We start from the raw sequence: 27,349 nt of genomic DNA on the forward strand, positions 1-27,349 counted from the left end.
TTTTCATGTGTTTGTTAGCCACCTGGATGTCTTCTTTGGAGAAATGTCTATTTAGTTCTTTGGCCCATTTTTTGATTGGGTCATTTATTTTTCTGGAGTTGAGCTGTAGGAGTTGCTTGTATATTCTCGAGATTAGTTGTTTGTCAGTTGCTTCATTTGCTATTATCTTCTCCCATTCTGAAGGCTGTCTTTTCACCTTGCTAATAGTTTCCTTTGATGTGCAGAAGCTTTTAAGGTTAATTAGGTCCCATTTGTTTATTTTTGCTTTTATTTCCAATATTCTGGGAGGTGGGTCATAGAGGATCCTGCTGTGATGTATGTCGGAGAGTGTTTTGCCTATGTTCTCCTCTAGGAGTTTTATAGTTTCTGGTCTTACATTTAGATCTTTAATCCATTTTGAGTTTATTTTTGTGTATGGTGTTAGAAAGTGTTATAGTTTCATTCTTCTACAAGTGGTTGACCAGATTTCCCAGCACCACTTGTTAAAGAGATTGTCTTTAATCCATTGTATATTCTTGCCTCCTTTGTCAAAGATAAGGTGTCCACATTTTCTTGAATTCATTTTTTCGGTTTATCTTGGGTGATTTCAACTACTCTCCCAGTTTTCTGATTTTTTCCTTTGTGGTGTCTAATCTACTGATATTTCCTTCTAGTATTTTTTTTATTTCAATTATTGTATTGCTCAGCTCTGTTTTTTAAATGTGTTTTCTAGCTTATTGTTAAACTTCTTACTGTGTACATTTATTCTTCTCCTGAGTACACTGAATAGCTTTGTGATAATTATCTTGAACTCTTTATCAGATAGATTGCTTATCTACACTTTCCTTAGTTCTTTTAGGGGATTTCATCTTGTTCCTTCATTTGGAATGTATTATTCTATTGTCTCATTTTGTCTAATTCTCTGTTTTCATTTCTATGTATTAGATAGGTTGGCTTTATTTCCAAATTTTTGAGAAGTGACATTATGTAGGGAAAGTCCTATAGGTCTCAGCATCACACTTTTCTATGGTCACCAGAGATATATACTCTAGGAGTGAGCCCTTTGTGGACTGCATGGACAATTCTCTTGTGGCAAGATTGGGTGTATTGGTAGGTAAGGTTGGTCTCTGGCCCATTTGACTGCTAGGCCTTATCTCATGCAGTGGCTGCTGGCCTGCTGGTGAATCCGGCTGGTGCCTGGGTTAGTTTGCATTGGGGTCTGGGGCAATCTCAAGGACTGTTTTAGTAGTCCTCTGGTATGTAGGACTGAGTCCCAGGGAGGCTGTCTACACAGCCTATGTGACCAGGTGTTGATGCTGTAAAATTGGTGGGCATGGCTGTGTCTTAGGGCAGTTAGTTGCCACCTTGAGGGTCCTGTTGCTGGTGCTAGTCTGCTGGTTGGTGGGGTTTGGTCATGGGTAGTCAGTTGGAGAGCTTGGGGAAGCCAATGGTGGGGAGATAGGCAAAAACAAAACAAAACAAAACAAAACAGTTAAATAAACAAATATATATGATACATATAAAGATGAAAAGTGTTATAAAGAAAATAATTAAGGGGATCCAGAGTGGGGGATGGGGTGGCAATTTTAAATAAAGTGAAATGTGACTCTGCATATAAGCTAAATAAGCAGGGTGAAAATATACAGCCTTGGCATACTCCTTTCACAATTTTGAACCAGCCCATTGTTCCATGGCTGGTACTAACCATTGCTTCTTGACCTGCATACAGGTTTTGCAGGAGGCAGGTAAGGTGGCCTGGTATTCCCATCTCTTAAAGAATTCTTCACAGTTTGTTGTGATACACAAAGTCAAAGGCTAAGCATAGTCAGTGAAGCAGAAATAGATGTTTTTCTGGAACTCCCTTGCATATTCTATGATCTAACAACTGTTTGCAATTTGATCTTTGGTTCCTCTGGTTTTTCTAAATCCAGCTTGAGCATCTGGAATTTCTCAGTTCACATACTGTTGAAGCCTAAATTGGAGAATTTTGAGCATTAATTTGCTAGCATGTGAAATGAGTGCAATTGTATTATAGTCTGAATATTCTTTGGCATTGCCTTTCTTTGAGACTAGAATGAAAACTGACATTTTTCAGTCCTGTGGCCACTGCTGAGTTTTCCAAATTTGCTGGCCTATTGAGTACAGCACTTTCACAGCATAATATTTTAAGATTTGAAATAGCTCTGCTGGATTTCCACCACCACTAGCTTTGTTGGTAGTGATGTTTCCTAAGGCCCACTTGACTTCACACTCCAAAATGTTTGGCTCTAAGTGAGTGATCACACCATTGTGGTTATCTGTGACATTAATATTTTTTTGTAGAGTTCTTCTGTGTATTCTTGCTGCCTCTTCTTAACATTTTCTGCCTCTGTTACTTCCATGCTATTTGTGTCCTTTATTGTGCCCATCTTTGAATGAAATATTCTCTTGATATCTCCAATTTTCTTGAAGAGATTTCTAGTCTTTCCCATTCTATCATTTCCCTTTATTTCTTTGCATTGTTTATTTAGGAAGGCTTTTTTATTTCTCCTTGCTATTCTTTGAAACTCTGCATTCAAGTCGGTATATCTTTGCTTTTCTCTTTTGCCTTTAACTTCTCTTTTCTCAGCTATTTGTAAGGCCTCCTCAGACAGCCATTTTGCTTTTTTGCATTTCTTTTCTTGGGGATGATTTTGATCACTGCCTCTTGTACAATGTTATGGACCTCCATCCATAGTTCTTCAGGCCCTCTGTCTATCAGATCTAATCCTTTGAATCTATTTGTTACTTCCACTGTAAGAGATTTGATTTAGGTCATACCTGGATGGCCTGGTGGTTTTCCCTACTTTCTTCAATTTAAGTATGAATTTTGCATTAAGGAGTTCATGATCTGAGCAACAGTCAGCTCCCTGTTCTGTTTGTTGCAGACTGTATAGAGCTTCTCCATCTTTGGCTGCAAAGAATATAACCAATCTGATTTCAGTATTGACCATCTGGTAATGTCCATGTGTAGAGTCGTAACACTAAGGTGAAGTGCAGGCAGCAATATGATATTCAAGGAATCACTAACTCTCCTGGGTATCTTTCAGAGGGCATATCCAGCAGTCAGAATATTTAATCTGTTGCTCAGTGATCCTGGCAGGAATGAGGCATGAGACAAATCTCAGTTGGCCCCCTAGGAAAGCCTCTTAATCAAACATCTTAGGAGTTTTCACATTAGCAACTGTGGTCTTATGCTTAATAATTTCTACTCTGCATGATGGAGGTGTGGATGAGGTTAAATTCAGTGCTTGTTTCTTGTGATCACCTGCTTTCTGCTGTTGAAAGGCGTCCTGAGAACAAATTGAGGTGCTGTCAGTGTTCTTCAAGCTATATCAGTCACTCAACACCCTCCATGAAAGGGACAAAGATAAACACCTTATTTAACTACTATATATGAGGCAATTTACCACCTTTAACTTGTTGAATTATTTCCCCCCAGAATATAAGAGAGAGATGATTTTGATCATGATTTGACAGATGAGGCTCAAAAACATAAAATAAGCTTCCCAGTATCACACAGCCAGAATCTGGCAGAATCAGGATTTAAACCCAGGCTTACCTGTTATCAGGGTTCACCAAGTATTCAGACTCTTTATGATTTTAGATACAATACTGACCAGGTATCTACGGATCCTTGGTTTTGAAGAAAACCATTAAAAGAGGAGGTAACAGGATCTATGTCATTTTCCTTATAAGATAGAGACTAGAGGTGATCCTTGGTTTTGAAGAAAACCATTAAAAGAGGAGGTAACAGGATCTATGTCATTTTCCTTATAAGATAGAGACTAGAGGTGGTCATTATGCATGCATTCATTGATCTCTCTACTCAGTCACTTCATTGTCATCAACTCAATGCCCTGCTGAGCCCCATCTGTGGCTATTGCTATAATTGCTAGGGAATATCACAAGAGACCAAATAATAAAATTGCACTGTCAGAGATAGAACAGATTGAGTTCAACTTCTTATATTATAGAAAATAAGGCCCAGGGAAATACAAGTGGGTGAGATTACTGGAACTTAAAAGCAAATTATCTGATTATAGTCTAATATCTTTTATATCAATGTTAGCTTAGACATTTTGAAGTACACCCTATATCTCCTGACTTCCATACCAAAGTCATTCTCATTGCTTCTTGTCTTTGGGCTTTGTAGTCTATGGGCACACATGAGCAGGATCAACTTGATCTCAAGAGTAAACAGCTGTTTATTAGTGAGTTATAGGTGAGTAAAACAGGATAAATTAAAATAAATCTATGACAAGGCACATCATTGTCAAAATTCTGATGACTAAAGATAAATTTTAAAAATCTTGAAAGTTCTTTTCATATATGATATTATACATGTTGATGTACGGCAAAACCAATACAATATTGTAAAGTAATTAACCTCCAATTAAAATAAACAAATTTATATTAAAATTTTTTTAAAATCTTGAAAGTTCTGAGAGAGAAACAACATCTTACCTCAGGGGTAAAACAATTTAAATGAGAGAGGATTTGTCACCCCAAAATCATGGGTGTTTTTAGATGGTTCATTTGTACCTGGACACATAAGCTAATTATATCTCAGCCATTAAAACTTAGGGAGGTCTAGAGAAGCTTCTTGTATGTGTCTGTGAAATGGTGAAAAGAATGAAAGATGAAGTAGGGGTGATTTACAAGCATGTCAAAAAGAACACACCAGGAGTCTTATTTGCACAGAGACTTTGAGTCTCCTTGGAAAAACAAAGAAGTCATTGAGAAAGACAGAAAAAACCTGGAAATTTTAAAATTATTTTTTGGGAAAAACTTCAAGAGGTTTGAAGCAGAGTATTTTATTATTTTTATATTATTATAAATGAAAATATTTTCTTAAATTTATTTTCAGATTTTTCACTGCTATGAATAGGGAAACAACTGATTATTGTATATTGATCTTGTATCCTGAAACCATGCTGAAATCATTTAATTGTTTTCCTAATTTTTTTGTTCTGTGTAGATGTTTTAGGAATTTCAACATACAAAATTAGGTCATCTATAGAGATTATTTTGTGTATTCTTTTCTAATCTTAATGTCAAGTTTTTCCTTTGTCTAATTTATAGAATCCCCAGTATAATGTTGAATTAAATGGCATAGAGTGAACATCCTTGTCTTTTTCCTGATAATAAGCTTATAATGTTAGTTGTGGGTTTTTCTTGATACTCTTAATCAGGTTGAAGGGGGTCCTATTCCTACTCTGTTCAGTGTATAAACGTGCTGTGGACAATGACTATATATACATTATTTTTTCATTTGTCTTAGAAAGTGAAAGAAAAGAAAGTGAAGTCGCTCATTTGTGTACGAATCTTTGTGAACCCATGGAATGTAAGCTACCACGGTCCTGCATCCATGGGGTTTTCCAGGAAAGAGTACTCGACTGGGTTGCCATTTCCTTCTCCAGAGGATCTTCCTAACCCAGGGATCGAACCCAGGCCTCCCGCATTGTAGGCAGACACTTTACCATTTGAGCCATCAAGGAAGTCTTAGTCTTATATAAATTTCTTAATGTAAAATTATATAGGAAAGAAATACCTATTTTTAAGTCATTTGGGACATATTGTTGAACTGTGACCAGGATGAGGAACCCATTTATTCTTTCTCTAGTACTGAAGCTTCCAAGTAGACTTCCACTCTCATTAGATAAAATTCACCTGTTATAGGTGAGTAAAACAGGATAAATTCAAATAAATCCACGACAAGGCATATTATTGTCAAAATTCTGATGATTAAAGATAAATTTTAAAAATCTTGAAAGTTGTTTTGAGAGAGAAACGACATCTTAACCTCAGGGGTAAAATAATTTAAATGAGAGAGGATTTGTCACCCCAAATCATGGAGGCCATAAGTCTTTCTTTAACAACAATGACAACAACAACAAAAATAACTGTCAACCAAGAAATTTGTATATATTGAAATATCTTTCAAAATGAAAGGGAAAACAAGATATTCTCAGATGAAGAGAAACTAAGAGGGTTTGCCACTAGTAAACTTGATCTAAAATACTGGCTAAAGGAAGTTGTCTTCAAGAGAACTTGTAACATTAGGTATGAATAAAAAGCAGCATATAGTGCAAAAATACAGGTAAATACAATAGACTTTTCTTTACATTTTAAGTTGTCTAAATTATGTTTGAGAGTTGAAGCAAAATTTTTCATACTGTCTGATGTAGTTCTCAATGTATACAGAGGAAATATTTAGGAAAATTATATTATAAATTGGGATAGGGTTAAGGACCATAAAGGGACCTTTACTCTATACAGTACCATAAAAGGAAGTTATCTATATTTCACTCTAATTAATAAAATTTTAGTACCAGTAAACTTAGATAAGTTATTTTTGTATTATAATAATTAGAACAACAAAACTATAACCATACAGAAAAACTATGGGAAGAAATACTCACAGAAACACTATAGATAAATCAAAATGGGATTCTACAGAAAGTTCAAGTAACCAACTGGGAGACAGAAAAAAAGGGAAACAGAAAACAAACAAAAACCATTGGGATGACCCAGAGGGATGGGATGGGGAGGGAGGTGAGAGGGGAGTTCAGGATGGGGAACACATGTACACCCATGGCGGATTCATATCAATGTATGACAAAACCACTACAATATTGTAAAGTAATTAGCCTCTAATTAAAATAAATACATTTATATGAAAAAAAGACAATAAAACAAGGAAATAAACAGAAAACCAAAACTAAAATGGCAGATCTAAGCCATAAGATATTAGAAATTATGTCAATTATCAATTGTCTACATATAACAATTTAAAGACAAAGAGCAGCAGAGGGAATGAAAAAAAAGCCCAACTGTATGCAGTGCATAAGAAACTCACTTCAAACATAATACTATTTGTGACTGAATTTAAAAGGATGAAAACATAAACCATGCAAAAAATAGTACACAAATCAGAAATGGCTATATTAATATCAGATAAAGGGGATTTCAAGGCAAAAATAATTATAGGTGACAAAATTTTACCATCACATTAAATAATGATAAAACTATTAATGCACTAAAAATATTTAGCAATTTTAAATGTGTATGCAGTATAAAATAGCATTGAAAAGTACACAAATAAAAACCTAAAAGAACTGAAATGAGAAATGAGCAAATCCACAATTATATGTGAAGAACTTAAATCTATCCCTCTTAGTAACCAAAAAGCCACTAAATACTAAACAGAAAATTAGTAAGGATAGAGAATAAGTCAACAACACTATCAAAATTTATTCAACATTCATATATCAATAACAGCAGCAGAATACATATAATTTTCAAGTGCCCATGAAATATTCATCAAGGTAGACCAAATCCTGGGCCATGATATTAAATTAACAAAGGTTAAAAAAATGAAATCACACAAGATGTATTCATTGATCATAATAGAATCAAACTGGAAACAACAAAAGAAAGAAAAAAAATTACAAATACATCGCATACATACTAACATAAAAATATTCAGCACAAGATTTAAAAAATGCAATTTGCATGTGTATATATTTTACAGAATGTTCAAATAACCAACAGGGAGGCAGAAGAAAAAATGCAGAATAACAAACAAAAACCAGAGGAAATAAACAGAAAACCAAACCTGAAATGGCAGCAAGGTTTCAAGATACAAGATCAACATATGAAAAGCAAATTTATTCCTATATACTAGAAATGAGTATGTGAGTCAGTTCAGTTCAGTTGCTCAGTCATGTCTGACTCCTTGTGACCCCATGCGCTGCATCACGCCAGGCTTCCCTGTCCACCACCAACTCCTGGAGCTTCCTCAAACTCATGAATATGTGACTAACAAAATAAAAAATGTAATACCACTTATAGCCATTCAAAAAATCAATTAGATGTAAAACTAACAAAACAATCACAGGACTTACATGTTAAAAAGTACAAAATACTTATGAAAGAAATCAGTGAAGGACTTCAATGGCAGTCTAGTGGTTAAGACTCCACACTGCCACTGCAGAAGGCATGGGTTTGATCCTTGGCCAGAGTAAGATCCCACATGCTATCAAGTGTGGCCAAAAAAAGAGAGAGAGAAAAATCCATAAACATATAAATAAATGAAACAACATACCATATTCAAGGATTGGAAGACTCAACGTTCTAAAGATGTCAATCTTACACAGTACCTAATTGATACACATATTAACACAATGTATGAAGATGTGATAACTTTTTGGTTTATAGGGAGAAAACTACTTTAAGATTATATCAAAATGCAAAAGAACTAGAACAGATAGTTAAAAAATTCTGAAAAAGAAGAATAAAAGGGAAGAATCACTCTATTGGATGTTAAAGACTGTGTGGTATTGATGGAAGGATAGACAAATAGATCAACCCAACAGATAAGACAACCCAGAAGTAAATATATGCAAATTTATATTTTTGACAAACATGCAAAAACAATTCAATGAACATGGCACTTGAGTAACTGAACATCCATAGACAAAAGTGAGCCTACACTTTATATAAAAATTAACTCTAAATGGATCATGAACTTAAATGTAAAATGTAAATCTATGAAACAGTTAGAAGAAAACACAGGAGAAAATCTTTAATATCTAGAATTAGGCAAAGAGTTCTTAGATTGATACTAAAAGGATGGATGAGCCATAAATTAAAAAAAATATATATATATAAATTAGACTTCATAAAAAAAAACTTTTTTCCAATAAGAGAACTGGTTATTGATTCCACAGTGAGAAGAGAATAGACTCTGCTTGATTTCAATACCTTTAGACCATGAAACTTTCGCATCTTGTCTTATTGTCCCTGGATATGTTCCAATGTCTCCTAGTTTATAAACTATGGGAATTTGAATAGAATTTGTGTCCTACTGTTGTGTGTAAATTGTGTACATTTTAATCATGCTGAATTTGTTCATGGTGCTTTTTTGGTCTATTATATCCTACTTTTCTGCACATTTCATTCTATTGAATTTGAGAGTTTGATATTGAAAGTCTAACTAAAAGTCTTAATTTGTCTACTTAAAAATAATTGTAATGTATAGTGGACCGTGATCTTCCAGATGTTCAAGCTGGTTTTAGAAAGGCAGAGGAACCAGAGATCAAATTGTCAACATCCGCTGGATCATCAAAAAAGCAAGATAGTTCCAGAAAAACATCTATTTCTGCTTTCTTGACTATGCCAAAGCCTTTGACTGTGTGGATCACAATAAACTGTGGAAAATTCTGAAAGAGATGGGAATACCAGACCACCTGACCTGCCTCTAGAGAAACCTGTATGCAGATCAGGAAGCAACAGTTAGAACTTGGCATGGAACAACAGACTGGTTCCAAATAGGAAAAGGAGTACTTCAAGGCTTGTATATTGTCACTGGGCTTATTTAACTTATATGCAGAGTACGTCATGAGAAACGCTGGGCTGGATGAAGCACAAGCTGGAATCAAGATTGCTGGAAGAAATATCAACAACTTCAAATATGCAGATGATGCCATCTTTATGGCAGAAAGTGAAGAACTAAAGAGCCTCTTGATAAAAGTGAAAGAGGAGAGTGAAAAAGTTGACTTAAAGCTCAACATTCAGCAAACGAAGATCATAGCATCCAGTTCCAACACTTCATGGCAAATAGATGGGGAAACAGTGGCTGACTTTATTTTTCTGGGCTCCAAAATCACTGCAGATGGTGACTGCAGCCATGAAATTAAAAGACGCTTACTCCTTGGAAGGACAATTATGACCAACCTAGATGGCATATTCAAAAGCAGAGACATTACTTTGTCAACAAAGGTCTTTCTAGTCAAGGCTATAGTTTTTCCAGTGGTCATGTGTAGATGTGAAAGTTGGACTGTGAAGAAAGCTGAGTGCTGAAGAATTGATGCTTTTGAACTGTGGTGTTGGAGAAGACTCTTGAGAGTCCCTTGGACTGCAAGGAGATCTAACCAGTTCATCATAAAGGACATCAGTCCTGGGTGTTCTTTGGAAGCACTGATGCTGAAGCTGAAACTCCAATACTTTGGCCACCTGATGCGAAGAGCTGACTCATTTGAAAAGACCCTGATGATGGGAAAGATTGAAGGCAAGAGGAGAAGGGGATGACAGAGGATGAGATGGTTGGATGGCATCACTGAGTCAATGGACATGGGTTTGGGTGGACTCTGGGAGTTGGTGATGGACAGGGAGGCCTGGTGTGCTATGGTTCATGGGGTTGCAAAGAGTCGGACATGATTGAGCGATTGAACTGAACGGTTATGGTTAACATTTTTGAGCTGAACGATGAAGAGAACATGAGAGAATGCATGTTAAACCTTAATTTCATGGCTGCAGTCACTGTCTGCAATGATTTTGGAGCCCAAGAAAATAAAGTTTGTTACTGTTTATATTTTGTCCCCATCTGTTTGCCAGGAAGTTATGGGACTGGATGCCATGATCTTTGTTTTTTGAATGTTGAGTTTTAACTTTTTCACTCTTGAAAAAGTGAGGTTGAGTCGACTTTTTCACTCTCCTCTTTCACCTTCATAAGGAAGCTCTTTAGTTCCTCTTCACTTTCTGCCATAAAGGTGGTGTCATCTGCATATTTGAGGTTATTGATATTTCTCTAGCAATCTTGATTCCAGCTTGTGCTTCATCCAGCCCAGCATTTCACATGCTGTACTCTGCATATAGGGCTTCCCTGGTAGCTCAGGTGGTAAAGAATCTGCCTGCAATGCAGAATTCCTCGATTTGATTCCTGGGTCATAAATATCCCCTGGAGAAGGGATAGGCTATCCATTCCAGTATTCATGGCTTACCTGGTGGCTCAGATATTAAAGAATCTGCCTGCAATGCTGGAGACCTGTGTTTGATCCCTGGGATGGGAATATCCTCTGGAGGAGGGCATGGTAACCCACTCCATTATTCTTGCCTGAAGAATACCCATGGACAAAGGAGCATGGCCAGCTACAGTCCATGGGTTTGCAGAGTTGAACATGACTGAGTGACTAAGCACAGGCACAGCATAGGCACTCGGCATATAAGCTAAATAAGCAGGGTATCAATACATAGCCTTAACATACTCCTTTCCCAATTTGGAACCAGTCCATTGTTCCATGTCTGGTTCTAATACTCCTATTTTTCTCATGTTGCAAAGTCCCTACCCACATGATGAGCTTTGTAGTGTTGGTGGGAAAGTTGGGCTTGTTGTTGTTCAGTTGCCCAGTCATGTCTGACTCTTCATGACCCCATGGACTGTAGCGTGCTAGGTCTCCCTGTCCCTCACATCTCCTGAACATCTCTCAACGTTTGCCCAAGTTCATGTCCATTGCATCGCTGATGCCATCCAGCCATCTCATCCTCTGATGCCCTCTTCTCCTTCTTCCTTCCATTTTTCCCAGCATCAGGAACTTTTCCAATGGATCAGCTGTTCACATCAGATAACCAAAATACTGGAGCTTCAGCATCAGTCCTTCCATCAAGGATTTAGGATTGATTTCCCTTAAGATTGAGTGGTTTGATCTCTTTACTGTCCAAGGGACTTTCAAGAATCTTCCCTGGTGGACTTCCCTGCTGGCTCAGATGGTAAAATCAACCATACTCCAATAAAAAGCTTTTATTTAAAAAAAAAAATGGTAACACTGCTGCTGTGCAGAACTTATACTATGTAGAGAAACAGCCTGAGAGGGGCTTCTACCTAGTGAGAGGAAGCTCTATCCCTTGTCCTAGTTCCTCAGCTATATTAGGAAGATGAGTGGTGGAAAATCTTGTCCCTATCAAGATGCTTGACCTGACTGGTTCTGGGAATGAAAGCACACTCACTCATCTGTAATTTCTCTTTCATGTCTCATCCGCCTTTCCCCTATTTAAAGGTTTTCAATCCAGTGTAACAAACACACTCCAGATACCCACAGTGCTTAAAGTTCTGCAGTGGAATTATCAATATATTTTCTCAAAAGACTGTATGGACACTCTGAAATAAAGATTGACATTGTTACTTCCATTTAACTGCTGATAACACTGAGCTGAGGCCCACATATGCCAAAGGATTTGCTTAAGTTCAAATGGGTTGTGATTGGCAGAGCAGGAATTTGTTTTATCTCAAACTGGCCTTTATATTTGGTCTTCCCAGCATCTTTTTATAAAGAAACTCCTTACATCCCTTCCCTAACCTCCTTAACACATCTTTACACACGTATACAAAACAAGAAGTCTTCCAAATCTAGGTAGCTAAAGATTCTGCTTGTTCCTTGAATCCTCGTCTACAAATCATTTTGCTTTGGTCCTCCACTGAGCCACAGTTTAGGTTGTGCAATGATTTTGTGAGATATAACCTGAACATGCCTAAAGACAGGCATATCTGAGTTTGAATTCCAGCTCTATCACTTACTTTGTCATGAACGTGTGCCTTCTCATAAATGGAATTCAGAACTTAGCACTTCTCTGTTTAAAATCTTAGTGTCTTTAGTTAACTGTATGTCTTCTTTGGAGAAATTTCCATTAAGATCTTCTGCCCAATTTTTGATTGGGCTGTTTTTTTTTTTTTTTTTTTTTTTTAATATTGAGCTGCATGAGCTGTTTGTATATATTGGAGATTAATTCTTTGCTAGTCACTTTATTTGAAAATATTTTCTCCCAATCTGTGGGTTGTCTTCTCATTTTGTTTATAGTTTCCTTTTTCTGTGAAAAAGCTTTAAAGTTTAATTAGGCCCCATTTGTTTATTTTTGTGTTTATTTTCATTGTCCTAGGAGGTGAATACAAAAAGATTGCTGCAATTTATGTCAAAGAATATTCTGCCTAGGTTTTCATCTAAGATTTTGAAAGTATCCTGCTTTACATTTAAGTCTTTAATCCATTTTGAATTTAATCATGTGTATGGTGTTAGTGACTGTGCTACTTTAATTTTTCTATATGTAGTTGTACAGTTTTTCTATCAACACTTTTTGAAGAGACATTTTCTTCTCCATTGTATATTTTACCTTCTTTGTCATAGATTAGCTGACCATAGGTGTATGGGTTTATCTCTGAACTTCCTATCCTATTTCATTGATCTATGTTTCTGTTTTTGTGCCAATACCATCCTGTTTTGATTACTGCAGCTCTGTAGTTTAGTCTGAAGTCAAGAAGTCTGATTCCTCTAGCTCCATTTTTCTTTCTCATGAATTTTTCATCTATTCATGGCATTTTGTGTTTCCATACAAATTGTAAATTTTTCTGTTCTAATTCTGTGAAAAATGCCATTCCTAGTATAATAAGAATTGCATTGAATCTATAGATTGTTTTGGATAGTATAATCATTTTGACAATACCAATTCTTCCAATCCAAAAACATGGTGTATCTCTCCATCTGTTTGTGTAATTCTTTAAAATTTCTTTCATTAGTATCTTACTGTTTTCTGAGTACAAATCTAGTGCCTCCTCAGGTAAATTTATTTCCAGGTATTTGATTCTTTTTAATGCTATGGTAAATGGGATTGTTTCTTTCATTTCTCTTTCTGATCTTCTGTTATTAGTGTACAGGAATGCAAGAGATTTCTGTGTATTAATTTTATATAATGCAATTTTATCAAATTAATTGATAAACTCTAGTACTTTTCTGGTAACATCTATAAGATTTTCTATGTGTGATATCATGTCATTTAAAAATAGTGACAATTTTACTTCTTCTTGCTCAGCACCATTAATTACTAGAGAAATACAAATCAAAATTTCAGTGAAGTATCATACCAGGTATAGTGGCCATCACCAAATAGTCTACAAACAATACATTCTGGAGAGAGTGTAGAGAAAAAGCAATCGTCCTATACTGTTTGTGGGAATCAAAATTGGTAGAGCCACTATAGAGAACATATGGAGGTTCCTAAGAAACTAAAAATCGACTGCTGCTGCTGCTTAGTCGCTTTAGTCATGTCTGACTCTGTGGACCCTATGCAGACCCTATGGAATGCAGCCTGCCAGGGTCTTCTGTCCATGGGATTCTCTAGGCAAGAGTACTAGAGTGGGTTGCCATGCCCTCCTCCAGGGGATCTTCCTGACTCAGGGATTGAAACTGGGTCTCCTACATTGCAGGCAGGGTCTTTACTGCTGAGCCACCAGGGAAGCCTTAGACCTACCATATGACCCTGTAATCCCATTCCTGAGCATATATCCAGAGAAAATCATAATTCAAAATAATACATCCACTCTAATTTTAATTACAGCACTATTTACAATAACCAGGGCATAGAAACAACCTAAATGTCCATCAACATAATGGATAAAGAAGACATGATATAAATGCACAATGGAATACTACTCAACCATATAAATAAATGGAATAATGTCATTTGCAATAATATGGATAGACAAAAAAAATGTCATATTGAGTGACATAAGTCAGACAAAGACAAATATATGATATTAACTTATAAGTTGAATCTAAAAAAAAGATAGTAGAAATGAACTTTATGAGTTGGCCAATAAGTTCATTCAGATTTTTCTGTAAGATGGTGTGGGAAAATGTGAATGAACTTTTTGGTCAACTCAATATTTACAAAACAAAATTAGAGTCACAGAAGTAGAAATCAACATTAACATTACCAGGGTTGAAAGCAAGGGTAAGGATAAATTGGAATACACTACATATATATATATATATACATACATACATATATACATACATATACACACGTACATACGTGTGTGTGTGTGTATGGAGATTAAGGAGCAACAGTTAGAACAGGACATGGAACAAGAGATTGGATCCAAATGGTGAAAGGAGTATGTCAAGACTGTATATTATCATCTTGCTTATATGCAGAGTACATCATGCAAAATACTGGGCTGGATGTAGCACAAGCTGGAATCAAGATTGTAGGGAGAAATGTCAATAAATGCAGATATGTAGACGACACCACCCTTGTGGCAGAAAGTGAAGAGGAGCTAAAGAGCTTCTTGATGAAAGTGAAAGAGGAGAGTGAAAAAGATGGCTTAAAACTCAACATTCAAAAAGCTAAGACCTAGAAAGAAAGACTGAAAGGAAATATACTAAGGGTTCAAAAACTTATCTCTGGATGATGATATTGGCTTGAGTAAACTTTTCAAATTTTCTCATGTCTATACCGAACATATATTACATGTACTTTTTAGTTGGAATTTTTTTAAAAGACCAAATTATTACATGTTAAATAAATGGATTATTTTTGCTATATAGTTAAATAAATAGATCGTTATATGATAAATAAATAAAGAGGGAAAGAAAATTAAAAAAAAAAAACACAAAACTAAGATCATGGCATCTGGTCTCATCACTTCATGGCAAATAGATGGGGAAACAATGGAAAAAGTGACAGACTTTATTTTCTTGGGCTCCAAAATCACTGCAGATGCTGACTGCAGCTATGAAATTAGAAGACACTTGCTCCTTGGAAGAAAAGCTATGACCAACCTGGACAGCATATTAGAAAGTAGAAACATTACTTTGCTAATGATAGTCAAAGCTATGGTTTTTCCAGTAGTCATTTATGGATATGAGAGTTGGGCCATAAAGAAAGCACTGAAAAAATTGATGTTTTTGAACTGTGGCATCAGAGAAGACTCTTGAGAGTCCCTTGGACTTCATGGAGATCAAACCAGTTGATCCTAAAGGAAATCCGTCCTAAATATTCATTGGAAGGACTGATGCTTAAGCTGAAGTTCTAATATTTTGGCCACCTGATGTGAAGAAATGACTCATTAGAAAAGACTCTGCTTCTGGAAAAGATTGAAGACAGGAGGAGAAGGGGGCGACAGAGGATGAGATGATTGGATGGCATCACTGACTCGATAGTCCTGAGTTTGAACAAGCTCTGGGAGTTGGTGATGGACAGGAAAACACGGCGTGCTGCAGTCCATGGGGTCCCAAAGAGTCAGAAGCGACTGAACTGATAATTATTATATTAGTTACTTTATATATATATATATATATATATATATATATATATATATATATATATATATATAGTAACAAATAAGGATCTCCTGTATAGCACACAGAATTGTAATCAGTACTCTACAATGGTGTATATGGGAAAGAATCTGAAAGAGTGGACATATATTTATTTATAGCTAATTCATTTTGTTGTATAGCAAAAACTACTGGAATACTGTAAATCAACTATACTATAATGAAAAAGCAAACTTATAGTGTCTTTTCTACCACTGCTATTGGAGTAAAAACCAGAGTCTTTACATTAGCTCACAAAGCCCTGCATGACCTAGGCCTTTCTGATTTAATTTCATGACACCCTCCCCTTTGCTGATAACTCTCCAGATATGCTGGTATTCTTTCTGATCCTTAAATACAAATGAAATTATCTTAGGGTCTGTGCATTTCAAGTTCCACCTTCCAGGAACTCTTAACATGACTGATTTTGTCTTCTATTTTCAACACACCCTTGAAAGACCTTTTCCAACCAAAATACCTAATTTAATCCTGGCCTCTATACCATTACTTCATATGCACTACTTCATGGTGTTTTCCATAGTGTTTATTGTTATCTGACATTTTATCATTTACTTATATGTTTAAAACAAGACCCAGTTTTGCCCACAGTCAGTCCTTTCCAGCAGGAAGCTTCCATAACCCTCTTATCCTTATCCCTCAGAGGCAGACAGAATGAAACCCACAATCACAGAAAACTAATCAAACAGGAAGGGAACACAGCTCCACCATCAACAGAAAATTGGATTAAAGATTTACTGAGCATGGCCCCACTCATTAGAACAAGACCCAGTTTCCCCCTCAGTCAGTGTCTCCCATCAGGAAGTTTCCATAAGCCTCGTATCCCTCTCCATCAGAGGTCAGGCAGACTGAAAATCACAATCACAGAAAACTAACCAACCTGATAACATGGATCACTGCTACTGCTAAGTCGCTTCAGTCGTGTCCGACTCTGTGCAACCCCATAGATGGACGCCCACCAGGCTTCCCGTCCCTGGGATTCTCCAGGCAAGAACACTGGAGTGGGTTGCCATTTCCTTCTCCAATGCATGAAAGTGAAAAGTGAAAGTGAAGTCGCTCAGTCGTGTCCAACTCTTAGCGACCCCATGGACTGCAGCCCACCAGGCTCCTCTGTCCATGGGATTTTCTAGGCAAAAGTACTGGAGTGGGGTGCCATTGCCTTCTCCAACATGGATCACAGCCTTGTCTAACTCAATGAAACTATGAGCCATGCCATGTAGAGTCATGAAAGACAGACGGGTCATGGTGGAGAGTTCTGACAAAATGTGGCCCACTGGAGAAGGGGCCTTCATGCTTCAAGAACCTCATGAACAGTATGAAAAGACAAAAAGATATGACACCAAAAGATGAAGTCCCCAGGTCAGTAGGTGCCCAATACGCTACTGGAGAAGAGTGGAGAAACAATGAACTCCAGAAAGAGTGAAGAGATGGAGCCAAAGTGAAAAAAAATGCCCAATTGTGGATGTGACTTGTGATGGAAGCAAAGTGCTATGCTGTAAAGAGCAATATTGCATAGGAATCTGGAACATTAGATCCTTGAATGAAGGTGAATGACAAGTGGTCAAACAGGGGATGGCAAGAGTGAACATTGACATTTTAGGAATCAGTGAACTAAAATGGACCATAATGGGCAAATATAACTCAGATGGCCATTATATCTACTACTGTTGGCAAGAATTCCTTAGAAGAAATGGAATAGCCCTCATAGTCAACAAAAGAATCTGAAATGCAGTACTTGGGTGCAATTTCAAAAACGACAGAATAATCTCTGTTCATTTACAAGGCAAATCATTCAATACCACAGTAATCCAAGTCTATGTCCCAACCAGTAATGCTGAAGAAGCTTAAGTCAAATGGTTCTTTCAAGACCTACAAGACCTAGAACTAACACCCCAAAAAGATGTCCTATTCATCATAAGGGACTGGAATGCAAAAATAGGAATCAAGAGGTACCTGGAGTGGCAGGCAAATTGGGCCTTGGAGTACAAAATGAAGTAGGGAAAAGGCTAACAGAGTTTAGCCAAGAGGACACACTGATCATAGCAAACACCCTCTTCAAACAACACAAGACAAGACTTTACACATGGACATTACCAGATGGTAAATACCAAAATTATATTGATTATATTCTTTGCAGCCAAAGATGGAGAAGCTCTATATAGTCAGCAAAAACAAGACCAGGAGCTGACTTGGCTCAGATCATGAACTCTTTATTGTCAAATTTAGACTTAAAGAAAGTAGGGAAAACCACTAGACCATTCAGGTCTGACCCAAATCAAATCCCTTATACAGTAGAAGTGACAAAAAGAATCAAGGGATTACATCTTAAAGACAAAGTGCCTGAAGAACTCTGGATGGAGCTTTGTGACATTGTACAGGGGACAGTAATCAAAACCATCCCCAAGAAAAAGAAATGCAAAAAGTCAAAATGTTTGGCTGAGGAGGTCTTACAAATAGCTGAGAAAAGAAAAGAAGTGAAAGGCAAAGGAGAAAATAAAAGTATACTCCTTTGAATAGAATTCAAAAGAATATCAAAGAGAGATAAAACCTTCCTCAGTGATCAATACAAAGAAATAGAGGAAAACAATAGAATGGGAAAGACTAGAGATCTCTTCAAGAAAATTAGAGATACCAAGGGAACATTTCATGCAAAGATGGTCACAATAAAGGACATAAATTGTATGGACTTAAAAGAAGAGGAAGCTACTTAAGAAGAGGTAGTAAAAATACACAGAAGAACTATACAAAAAGATCTTAATGACCCAGATAACCACGATGGTGGCTAGAACTGGACATTCTAGAGTGGGGAGTCAACTGGGCCTTATGAAGCATTTCTATGAATAAAACTAGTGGAGGTAATGGAATTCCAATTGAGCTATTTCAAATCCTAAAAGATGATGCTGTTAAAGTGATGCACTCAATATGCCAGCAAATTTGGAAAACTCAGCAGTGGTCACAGGACTGGAAAAGGTCAGTTTTCATTCCAATCCCAAAGAAAGGCAATGCCAATAAATGCTCAAATTACTGCACAGTTAGACTCATCTCACACACTAGCAAAGTAATGCTCAAAATTCTCCAAGCCAGGCTTCAGCAATATGTGAAACATGGACTTCCAGAAGTTCAAACTGGTTTTAGAAAAGGCAGAGGAACAAGAGATCAAATTGCCAACATCTGTTGGATCACCGAAAAGCAAGAGAGTTCCAGAAAAACATCTATTTCTGCTTTATTGACTATGTCAAAGCCTTTTACTGTGTGGATCACAATAAACTGTGGAAAATTCTGAAAGAGATGGGAATACCAGACCACCTGACCTGCCTCTTGAGAAATATGTATGCAGCTCAGGAAGCAACAGTTAGAACTGGACATGGAACAACAGACTGGTTCCAAATTGGGAAAGGAGTACGTCAAGGCTGTATATTGACACCCTGCTTATTTAATTTATATACAGAGTACATCATGAGAAACGCTGGGCTGGAAGAAGCACAAGCTGGAATCAAGATTGCTGGGAGAAATATCAAAACCTCAGATATGCAGAAGACACAACCTTTATGGCAGAAAGTGAAGAAAAATTAAAGAGCCTCTTGATGAAAGTGAAAGAGGAGAGTGAAAAAGTTGGCTTAAAGCTCAACATTCAGAAAACTAAGATCATGGCATCCGGTCCCATCCCTTCATGATAAGTAGATGGGGAAACAGTGGAAACAGTGGCTGACTTTATTTTTCTGGACTCCAAAATTACTGCAGATTGTGACTTCAGCCATGAAATTAAAAGATGCTTACTCCTTGGAAGGAAAGTTATGACCAACCTAGATAGCCTATTGAAAAGCAGAGACATTACTTTGCCAACAAAGGTCCGTCTAGTCAAGGCTATGGTTTTTCCAGTGGTCATGTATGGATATGAGAGTTGGAATGTAAAGAAAGCCGAGCACAGAAGAATTGATGCTTCTGAACTGTGGTGTTGGAGAAGACCCTTGAGAGTCCCTTGGACAGCAAGGAGATTCAACCAGCCCATCCTTAAGGAGATCAGTCCTTGGTGTTCATTGAAAAGACTGATGAGGAAGCTGAAACTCCAATTCTCTGGTCACCTGACTCAAAGAACTGACTCATTGGAAAAGATTCTGAATGCTGGGAATGATTGAAAGCAGCAGGAGAAGGTGACAATGAAGAATGAGATGGTTGGATGGCATCAACAACTCTATGGACATGAATTTGAGCAGGTTCCAGGAGTTGGTGATGGATAGGGAAGCTTAGTGTGTTGAAGTCCACAGAGTTGCAAAGAATCGGACATGGCCGAGTGAGTGAACTGAATATGTTTAGTTATTTATTTCCTTTTCTGTGTATATTTATGTCTGCAGGGACTTTTTTGAGTTATTCACTATTGTATTTTCAGTACTCCCAACAGTCTCTGTCACATACCAGATGTTGAATAAATATGTGTTGAATCAATGAACAAATGAATCTTATATATAAAAAATGGTAACCAAATCTGAGTTTCTATAAAGAATTTAGCACAGAGTGAGGATCAAATACCTAATACTTTTCATTCCTCTATGGTCTTGGATTCTTGGTATGCACACCCAGCATTTTTGAAATGACTTGTTTTGGGTGCCACAAACTTTTGAACTTTTCTGTTAGGGCCAAGTACCTGAGCTCTGATGAATATGATACTAGAAGATCTGCCCAGAGACAGGCCTCCTATCTTTTTCTGCTGTGGATTCACCACATAGGATGCAGTCTAGCATGGACTTACATCAATGCCAAACAGTCTGGGTTTGCCTGGAGATTCCAAAGCAGGGTCCAATACTGAGCTGATGCCCCTCCTAGTCAGCACAGATTCATGCATCTTATCCTTTCATAAATATAGCTATCACTGTGTATTATTCACCATGCTAGAGGAATAAGTGGTCTTTACCAAAAGGAAGTGCTGTAAGGAAAATAGGACATCATGTAGTAGACACTAATTTCCACTTATTGGTGAGGAAACTGAGGCCCAAGGAGGGTAAAGGATTTTTTCCAGGAGCACCAGAATTAGAATTATGATTCCTCATCCTTAGTCCAGTGTCAGGAGTTCATTTCTTTTTTCTCCAAATATAATTCTATGCTTTCAGGCATCCTTTATAGTAGGAGGGATGAATCTGAATAGACAGGAAGTAAGTAGTTTGAAGAAATAAGTGAAAGTGAAAGTAGCTCAGTCATGTCCGACTCTTTGCGACCCCATGGATTATATAGTCCATGGAATTCTCCAGGCCAGAATACTGGAGTGAGTACCCTTTCCCTTCTCCAGGGGATCTTCCCAATCCAGGGATCAAACTCAGGTCTCCCACATTGCAGGCAGATTCTTTACCAGCTGAGTCACAAGGGAAGTCCTACTAAAATGAAATTTGGGCAAAATTGCCTTGAGGCTGATATTACCCAGAAGTTAAAGTGAGCACATGAATTTAAGAAATTGACATGCATGGTGATTCAACTCTCCTCCATTCTTCTGATAGCTACATTTAACAGAACCATTTTCATTTGCCTAGTTATGGCTTTTAGAGGATTTTCATATCCAGTTTTCTTATTTGGTCAAACCATTACAATGCCCCTTGTCACATACTGCTATTTATTCTTATAATCCCTTTCTTTCAGACTAATTATCATACTTTGTTACTGTAACTTGTTTTTCTTCATCACTACTGATCTTTATTGTTTATCACTGCTTCTCTAACACCTAGCATAGTGCCTGACATGTAATAGGTGATCAGTACATATTAGCAATTTACAGAATAAAATACTATTTTACAGATATGCATATTGCGGACTAGAGACAAAAAAAAAATGTGTTTTTCAAGATCAGATACAATCAAAGTGGCAGAGCCAAGATTCCAATATAGATCTTCTGATTCCCAGTGAGTTAACTGCTCTTTCTAACACTGATTATGTGGTAATAGTAGGAACACTAGTACTAACTGATACCATTTATTGTTGACGTTCTGGGCATAGTATATTATCTAATCAGACTACATAATAGTACTAGAACTTTACAGGTGACCTCTTTGCGTAGAACACCTTTCTCTATATGTCTAGCTTCTCTCCTACTCATTCTTTAAGAGAATCTCAGGTATTTTCCTCCAGGCGTGCATGTGTGCATGCTCAGTCCTGTCTGATTCTTTGAAACCCTATGGACTGTAGCCTCCTAGGAATTTTCCAGGCAAGAATACTGGAGTGGGTTACCACTTCCATTCCAGGGACTCTTCCCTACCCAGGGATCCTATCTGAGTCTCCTGCATTGGCAGGCAGGTTCTTTAACACTGAGCCACCTAGGAAGCCCATTTTCCTTCAAGAAGCATTCCATAATCCAATCTGTAGGTTTAGCTTAGTATTCCCCCCCCCCACAACTCTGAACTAGCACTTACCCCACTATATTGTCACTATCTCTCTCACCCACTTAGACCATGAGCCCCTTGAGAATGCGTACTATGTCTTCTTTATCTCACAGAGCCTATATTATGTTGTGAGTAAATATTTTACACAGTAACATGTGATTGAATTTTCACTTCATCTTCTTACTCACTGCCTGGGAAAGGTAGCAAGAGTTATATTTGCTAAATTAATATACTTTAGCTATAATCAGTTATAATTATAGTTATATACTTCAGTCTTAGTTATAATAAATTCATTAATATTCATTAGAACACTTGGCATGCTTGTTAAACATACAGATTCTTAGACTCTCTCCCCTCACCACCACACCTAGTGAAATTCATTCATATTCAGTATGTCTGGGATATGGACAGGAATTTGATGTTTTATATCCCCTCTCAGGTGATTCTGATGCAGTTGGTCCTTGGAACACACCTTGAAAATCCCTGAACTAAGTAGGAATTGTGCTACCCATAAAAACAGTTCTGGTAGTTTCCTTGGACCTGCATAGATGAAGGAAGGTGCAGTATCAGCTCATATCAATTGTGCTGTCCACAGCTATGAATTTCTAGGGTTATCTAGAAGATTGGCTTCTACAGACACTCATGAAAATATCTGCTCTGGTCACTGACCTTGACATTATTTCCTTCTTGAGATATTATGGTCTGATGGAGAGCACATTTCTCTCGAAAGGAAGAGATTTGAGTGATGATTGAGTGACCTGAGGCATGTCTCTAACCATTTTTGAGTCTCAGTTGTTCATCTGTAAAATGGAGATCATTTGGCTTTTCTATCTAGTACCTACTTCACAGAGCTATCATGGAAATAAAACAAAATAAGCCAAAAAGCTAATAGTGCCTAAGACAACATGGGTGTTCAGTAAATGAGAGTAAAATGCATAAAACTCTATCAGCCCAGCTCTGTTGCTTAAGCATTGAGATTCTTCTCAGTGGGCCTCAGTTTCCTTTTTTGTCAATTAATGTGACAAGGCATCTTGCTAGATGATTTCCAAAATGTACTGAGTTCCATGCTGTTGGCTGTCAGACAGGGTTCAATGTCAGGCCAGATATAGAGTTTTTTGAAGTGGGCCATCATCATGTGTCATGTTTCCAATCAGTCATAGCTGGATGTATTGCCATCCACTATTTCCATCTCCTTGAACTTTGATCTTGTTCTCCATTATGTCTGAGGATGCCAGTATTTTTAGAGCAGGCAGAAAGAAAATGCTTTGCAAAGCAGGAAGGAAAGCAATGGAATTGGCAAGAGGTGGGATACTAACTTTGTGTGGTCTTGATAAAATTTTCAGTAACTTCTTGTAAATGATAGACTAGTTGATATTTCAAAGCCTTCTAAGAGGTTTACCTTGGCAGTTGCATTGAATACTAACTTTGATATTAATTCAGAGAATAGGAGAAGGAGGAAAGTTAGGAAAGAATGGGTGGTTTCATTGTAAAGTTATTTTTAACTTATTTGTTTTATAACTGCAAATAGGCAGTGACATAAAAAGTCCTCAGAGTAAGAGGACTGAAATTTGTGGAGTAGCATTTATCAAAAGGCTTTTCAAGGAGTCATAAAAGCAGAAGCTAAGAAAATTGTTAGAATTCCCATGACATCTTCACCAAAAGATAACAATGCTGCAAAATAGTAATATAAGTCAAAATTAAATTTCTATAGTGTTTAATCTGTTTCAGACACAAGTCATAACATATTCTCATGTCCTAATTCTTTTAAGATCAATAACAATCTATGGGAGAACTGTCTGCTTAAATCTTCCACCCATTTTTTGTTTGGGTTTTTGTTGTTGTTATTGAACTGCATGCTGCTGCTGCTACTAAGTCGCTTCAGTTGTGTCCGACTCTGTGCAACCCCATAGACGGCAGCCCACCAGGCTCCCCCGTCCCTGGGATTCTCCAGGCAAGAGTACTGGAATGGGTTGCCATTTCCTTCTCCAATGCATGAAAGTGAAAAGTGAAAGTGAAGTCGCTCAGTCGTGTCCGACTCTTAGTGACCCCATGGACTGCAGTCTACCAGGCTCCTCCATCCATGGATTTTCCAGGCAAGAGTACTGGAGTGGGGTGCCATTGCCTTCTCCGTTGAACTGCATGAGCTGTTTGTATATCTTGGAGATTAATCCTCTGTCAGTTACTTTAATTACAAATATTTTCTCATATTCTGTGATGTGCCTTTCATTTTGTTTATGGTTTCCTTTGCTGTGCAAAAGCTTTTAAGTTTAATTAGATCCCTGTGTTTATTTTTATTTTCATCACTCTAGGACATAGATCCAAAAATATATTGCTGCAATTTATGTCAGAGAGTGCTCTGCCCATGTTTTCTCTAGAGTTTTATAGTATCAGATTTTACATTTAGCTGTTAAATCCATTTTGAATTTAATTTTGTTTATGATGTTAGTGAGTGTTCTTCTTTCATTCTTTGACATTTAACTGTCTAGTTTTTCCAGCACCACTTACTGAAGAAACTTTTCTCCATTGTATATTCTTTCCTCCTTTATCATAGATTAGTTGAACTTAAGTGTGTGGGTTTACCTCTGGACTTTCTATCCTATACCATTTATCTATATTTCTGTTTTGGTTTCAATACCATACTCTTTTGATGATTGCAGCTTTGTAGTATAGCCTTAAGTCAGGGAATCTGATTCCTCCAGCTCCGTTTTTCTTTCTCAGGAATGCTATGACTCTTGAGAGTTTTTTGTATTTCTTATAAATTGTAAATTTTTTTGTTCTAATTCTGTGAAAAATGATATTCCTAATTTGATAGGGATTACATTGAATCTGTAGACTATTTTGCATAAAATGGTAATTTTGATCATACTGGTTCTTTTAATCCAAAAACATGGTATATCTCTCCATATGTTTGTGCCATCTTTGATTTCTTTCATCAGTATTTTGTAGTTTTCAAAGTACAGTTCTTTTGCCTATTTAGGTAGGTTTATTCCTAGGTATTTAATTTTTTTTGATGTGATGGTAAATGGGATTATTTGCTTAATTTCTGTTTCTGGTCTTCAGTTGTTAGTGTATAGGAATGCAAGTTTTTTTTTTTTTCATGAATTTTCTATCCTGCAACTTTTCTGAATCCATTGACAAGTTCTCATAGTATCTGTTAGCATTTTTAGGAAGATCTAAATAGACATTTCTCCAAAGAAGACATTCAGATGGCAAAAACAAACAAACAAACAAACAAAAAATGAAAAGATGCTCAACATTACTAATTATTGCAAAAATACAAATCGAAACAGCAATGAGATATCACCTCACACTAGTCAGAATGGCCATAATAAAAAAAATCTACAAACAGTAAATTCTGGAGAGGGTGTGGAGAAAAGGGAATCCCCTTACACGGTGAGAATGTAAAGCAGTACAGTCACCGTGGAGAAAAATATGGAGGCTCCTTTAGAAACTAAATATGGAGCTATCATACAATCCAGAAATCCTACTCCTTGGCATATAACCAGAGAAACCAATAATTTGGAAAGATATATGCACTCCAGCTTTTATTGCAGCACCATTATTTTGCTGACAAAAGTCCGTATAGTTAAAGCCTTGGTTTTTCCAGTAGTCATGTATGGATGTGATAGTTGGACCATAAAGAAGGCTGAGCACCAAGGAATTGACACTTTCAAACTGTGTTGCTGAAGAATACTCTTGAGAGTCCCCTGGATTGCAAGGAGATCAAACCAGTCAATCCTAAAGGAAATCAACCCTCAATATTCATTGGAAGGACTGATGCTGAAGCTGAAGCTCCAATACTTTGGCCACCTGATGTGAAGAGCTGCCTGATTGGAAAAGACCCTGATGCTGGGAAAAATTGAGGGCAATAGGAGAAGGGGCAAAAGAGGATGAGATGGTTGCATGGCATCAGTAAATCAATGGACATGAGTTTGAGTAAACTCAGGTAGATAGTGATGGACAGAGAAGCCTGGCATGCTGCAGTCTATGGGATCATAGAGTCGGACATGACTGAGCCACTGAACTGATTTACTATAGCCAAAACATAGAAGCAACCTAAATGTCTATCGATAGAGGAATGGATATAGATGTGGTACAATGGAATATTGCTCAGCCATAAAAATAAATTAATTAATGCCATTTGCAACAACATGGGTAGACATAGACGCTGTCATTCTGAGCAAAATAAATCAAACAGAAAAATATATGATATCACTCATATGTGGAATCTAAAGAAAATGTAACAAATAAACTTAGTTACAAAACAAATAGAATCACTAATTAGCAAACCAATTTATGGTTACTGAGAGAAGAATAGTGATAAATTGGGTGATTGGGATTGAATAAACACATTACTACATATAAAACAGACAACTACTAAGAACCTAATGTATGGCACAGGGAGTTCTGCTCAGTACTCTCTATGGCCTATATGGGAAAATAATCCTTAAAAAAGTGAATATATGTATATGTATAACATATTCACTTTGCTGTACAACTGAAACTGATACAATATTGTAAATCAACTATACTTCAATACAAATTATAAAAGCAAGCAAACAAAAATAACCCACGGGGAAAGTACTATTATTATCACTTGCACCTTCCACTAAAGAAACAAAATTAAGAAATATCAAGTGATTTATCCACAGTAACATATAAGGTACATAACAGGGCCTAGATTTCAATTTAGAATGTCTGTTTCCAGAATATGTGCTATTATCATTGTGATACAATGTCACTCATGTTTGAGCAAAATGATTCTGGAGGAAGGAGAATAGCGTATTTCTGTTTTCAGGCACTTTTAACCCTTGATAAAGTCTGGGATTCCTCCATCACCTTCCCAATGAAATTGAGCAGCCAAGAACTTCAGATTATTATTGATTAGATTTTCTTGACTGTCACTTCCTCCTCATTTTCCTCCATATGATTGTAGCTAACCAAGTATATCTGAAATGTATACCATTCTTCAGGGAAGTTATTTAATCAAGATTTCTTAAATGTTATCATAGTTACATTTAACAAGTGCATAGCATTTCC

Source organism: Bubalus kerabau, chromosome X (assembly GCF_029407905.1).
Source record: "Bubalus kerabau isolate K-KA32 ecotype Philippines breed swamp buffalo chromosome X, PCC_UOA_SB_1v2, whole genome shotgun sequence".
Taxonomy (NCBI): Eukaryota; Metazoa; Chordata; class Mammalia; order Artiodactyla; family Bovidae; genus Bubalus; species Bubalus kerabau.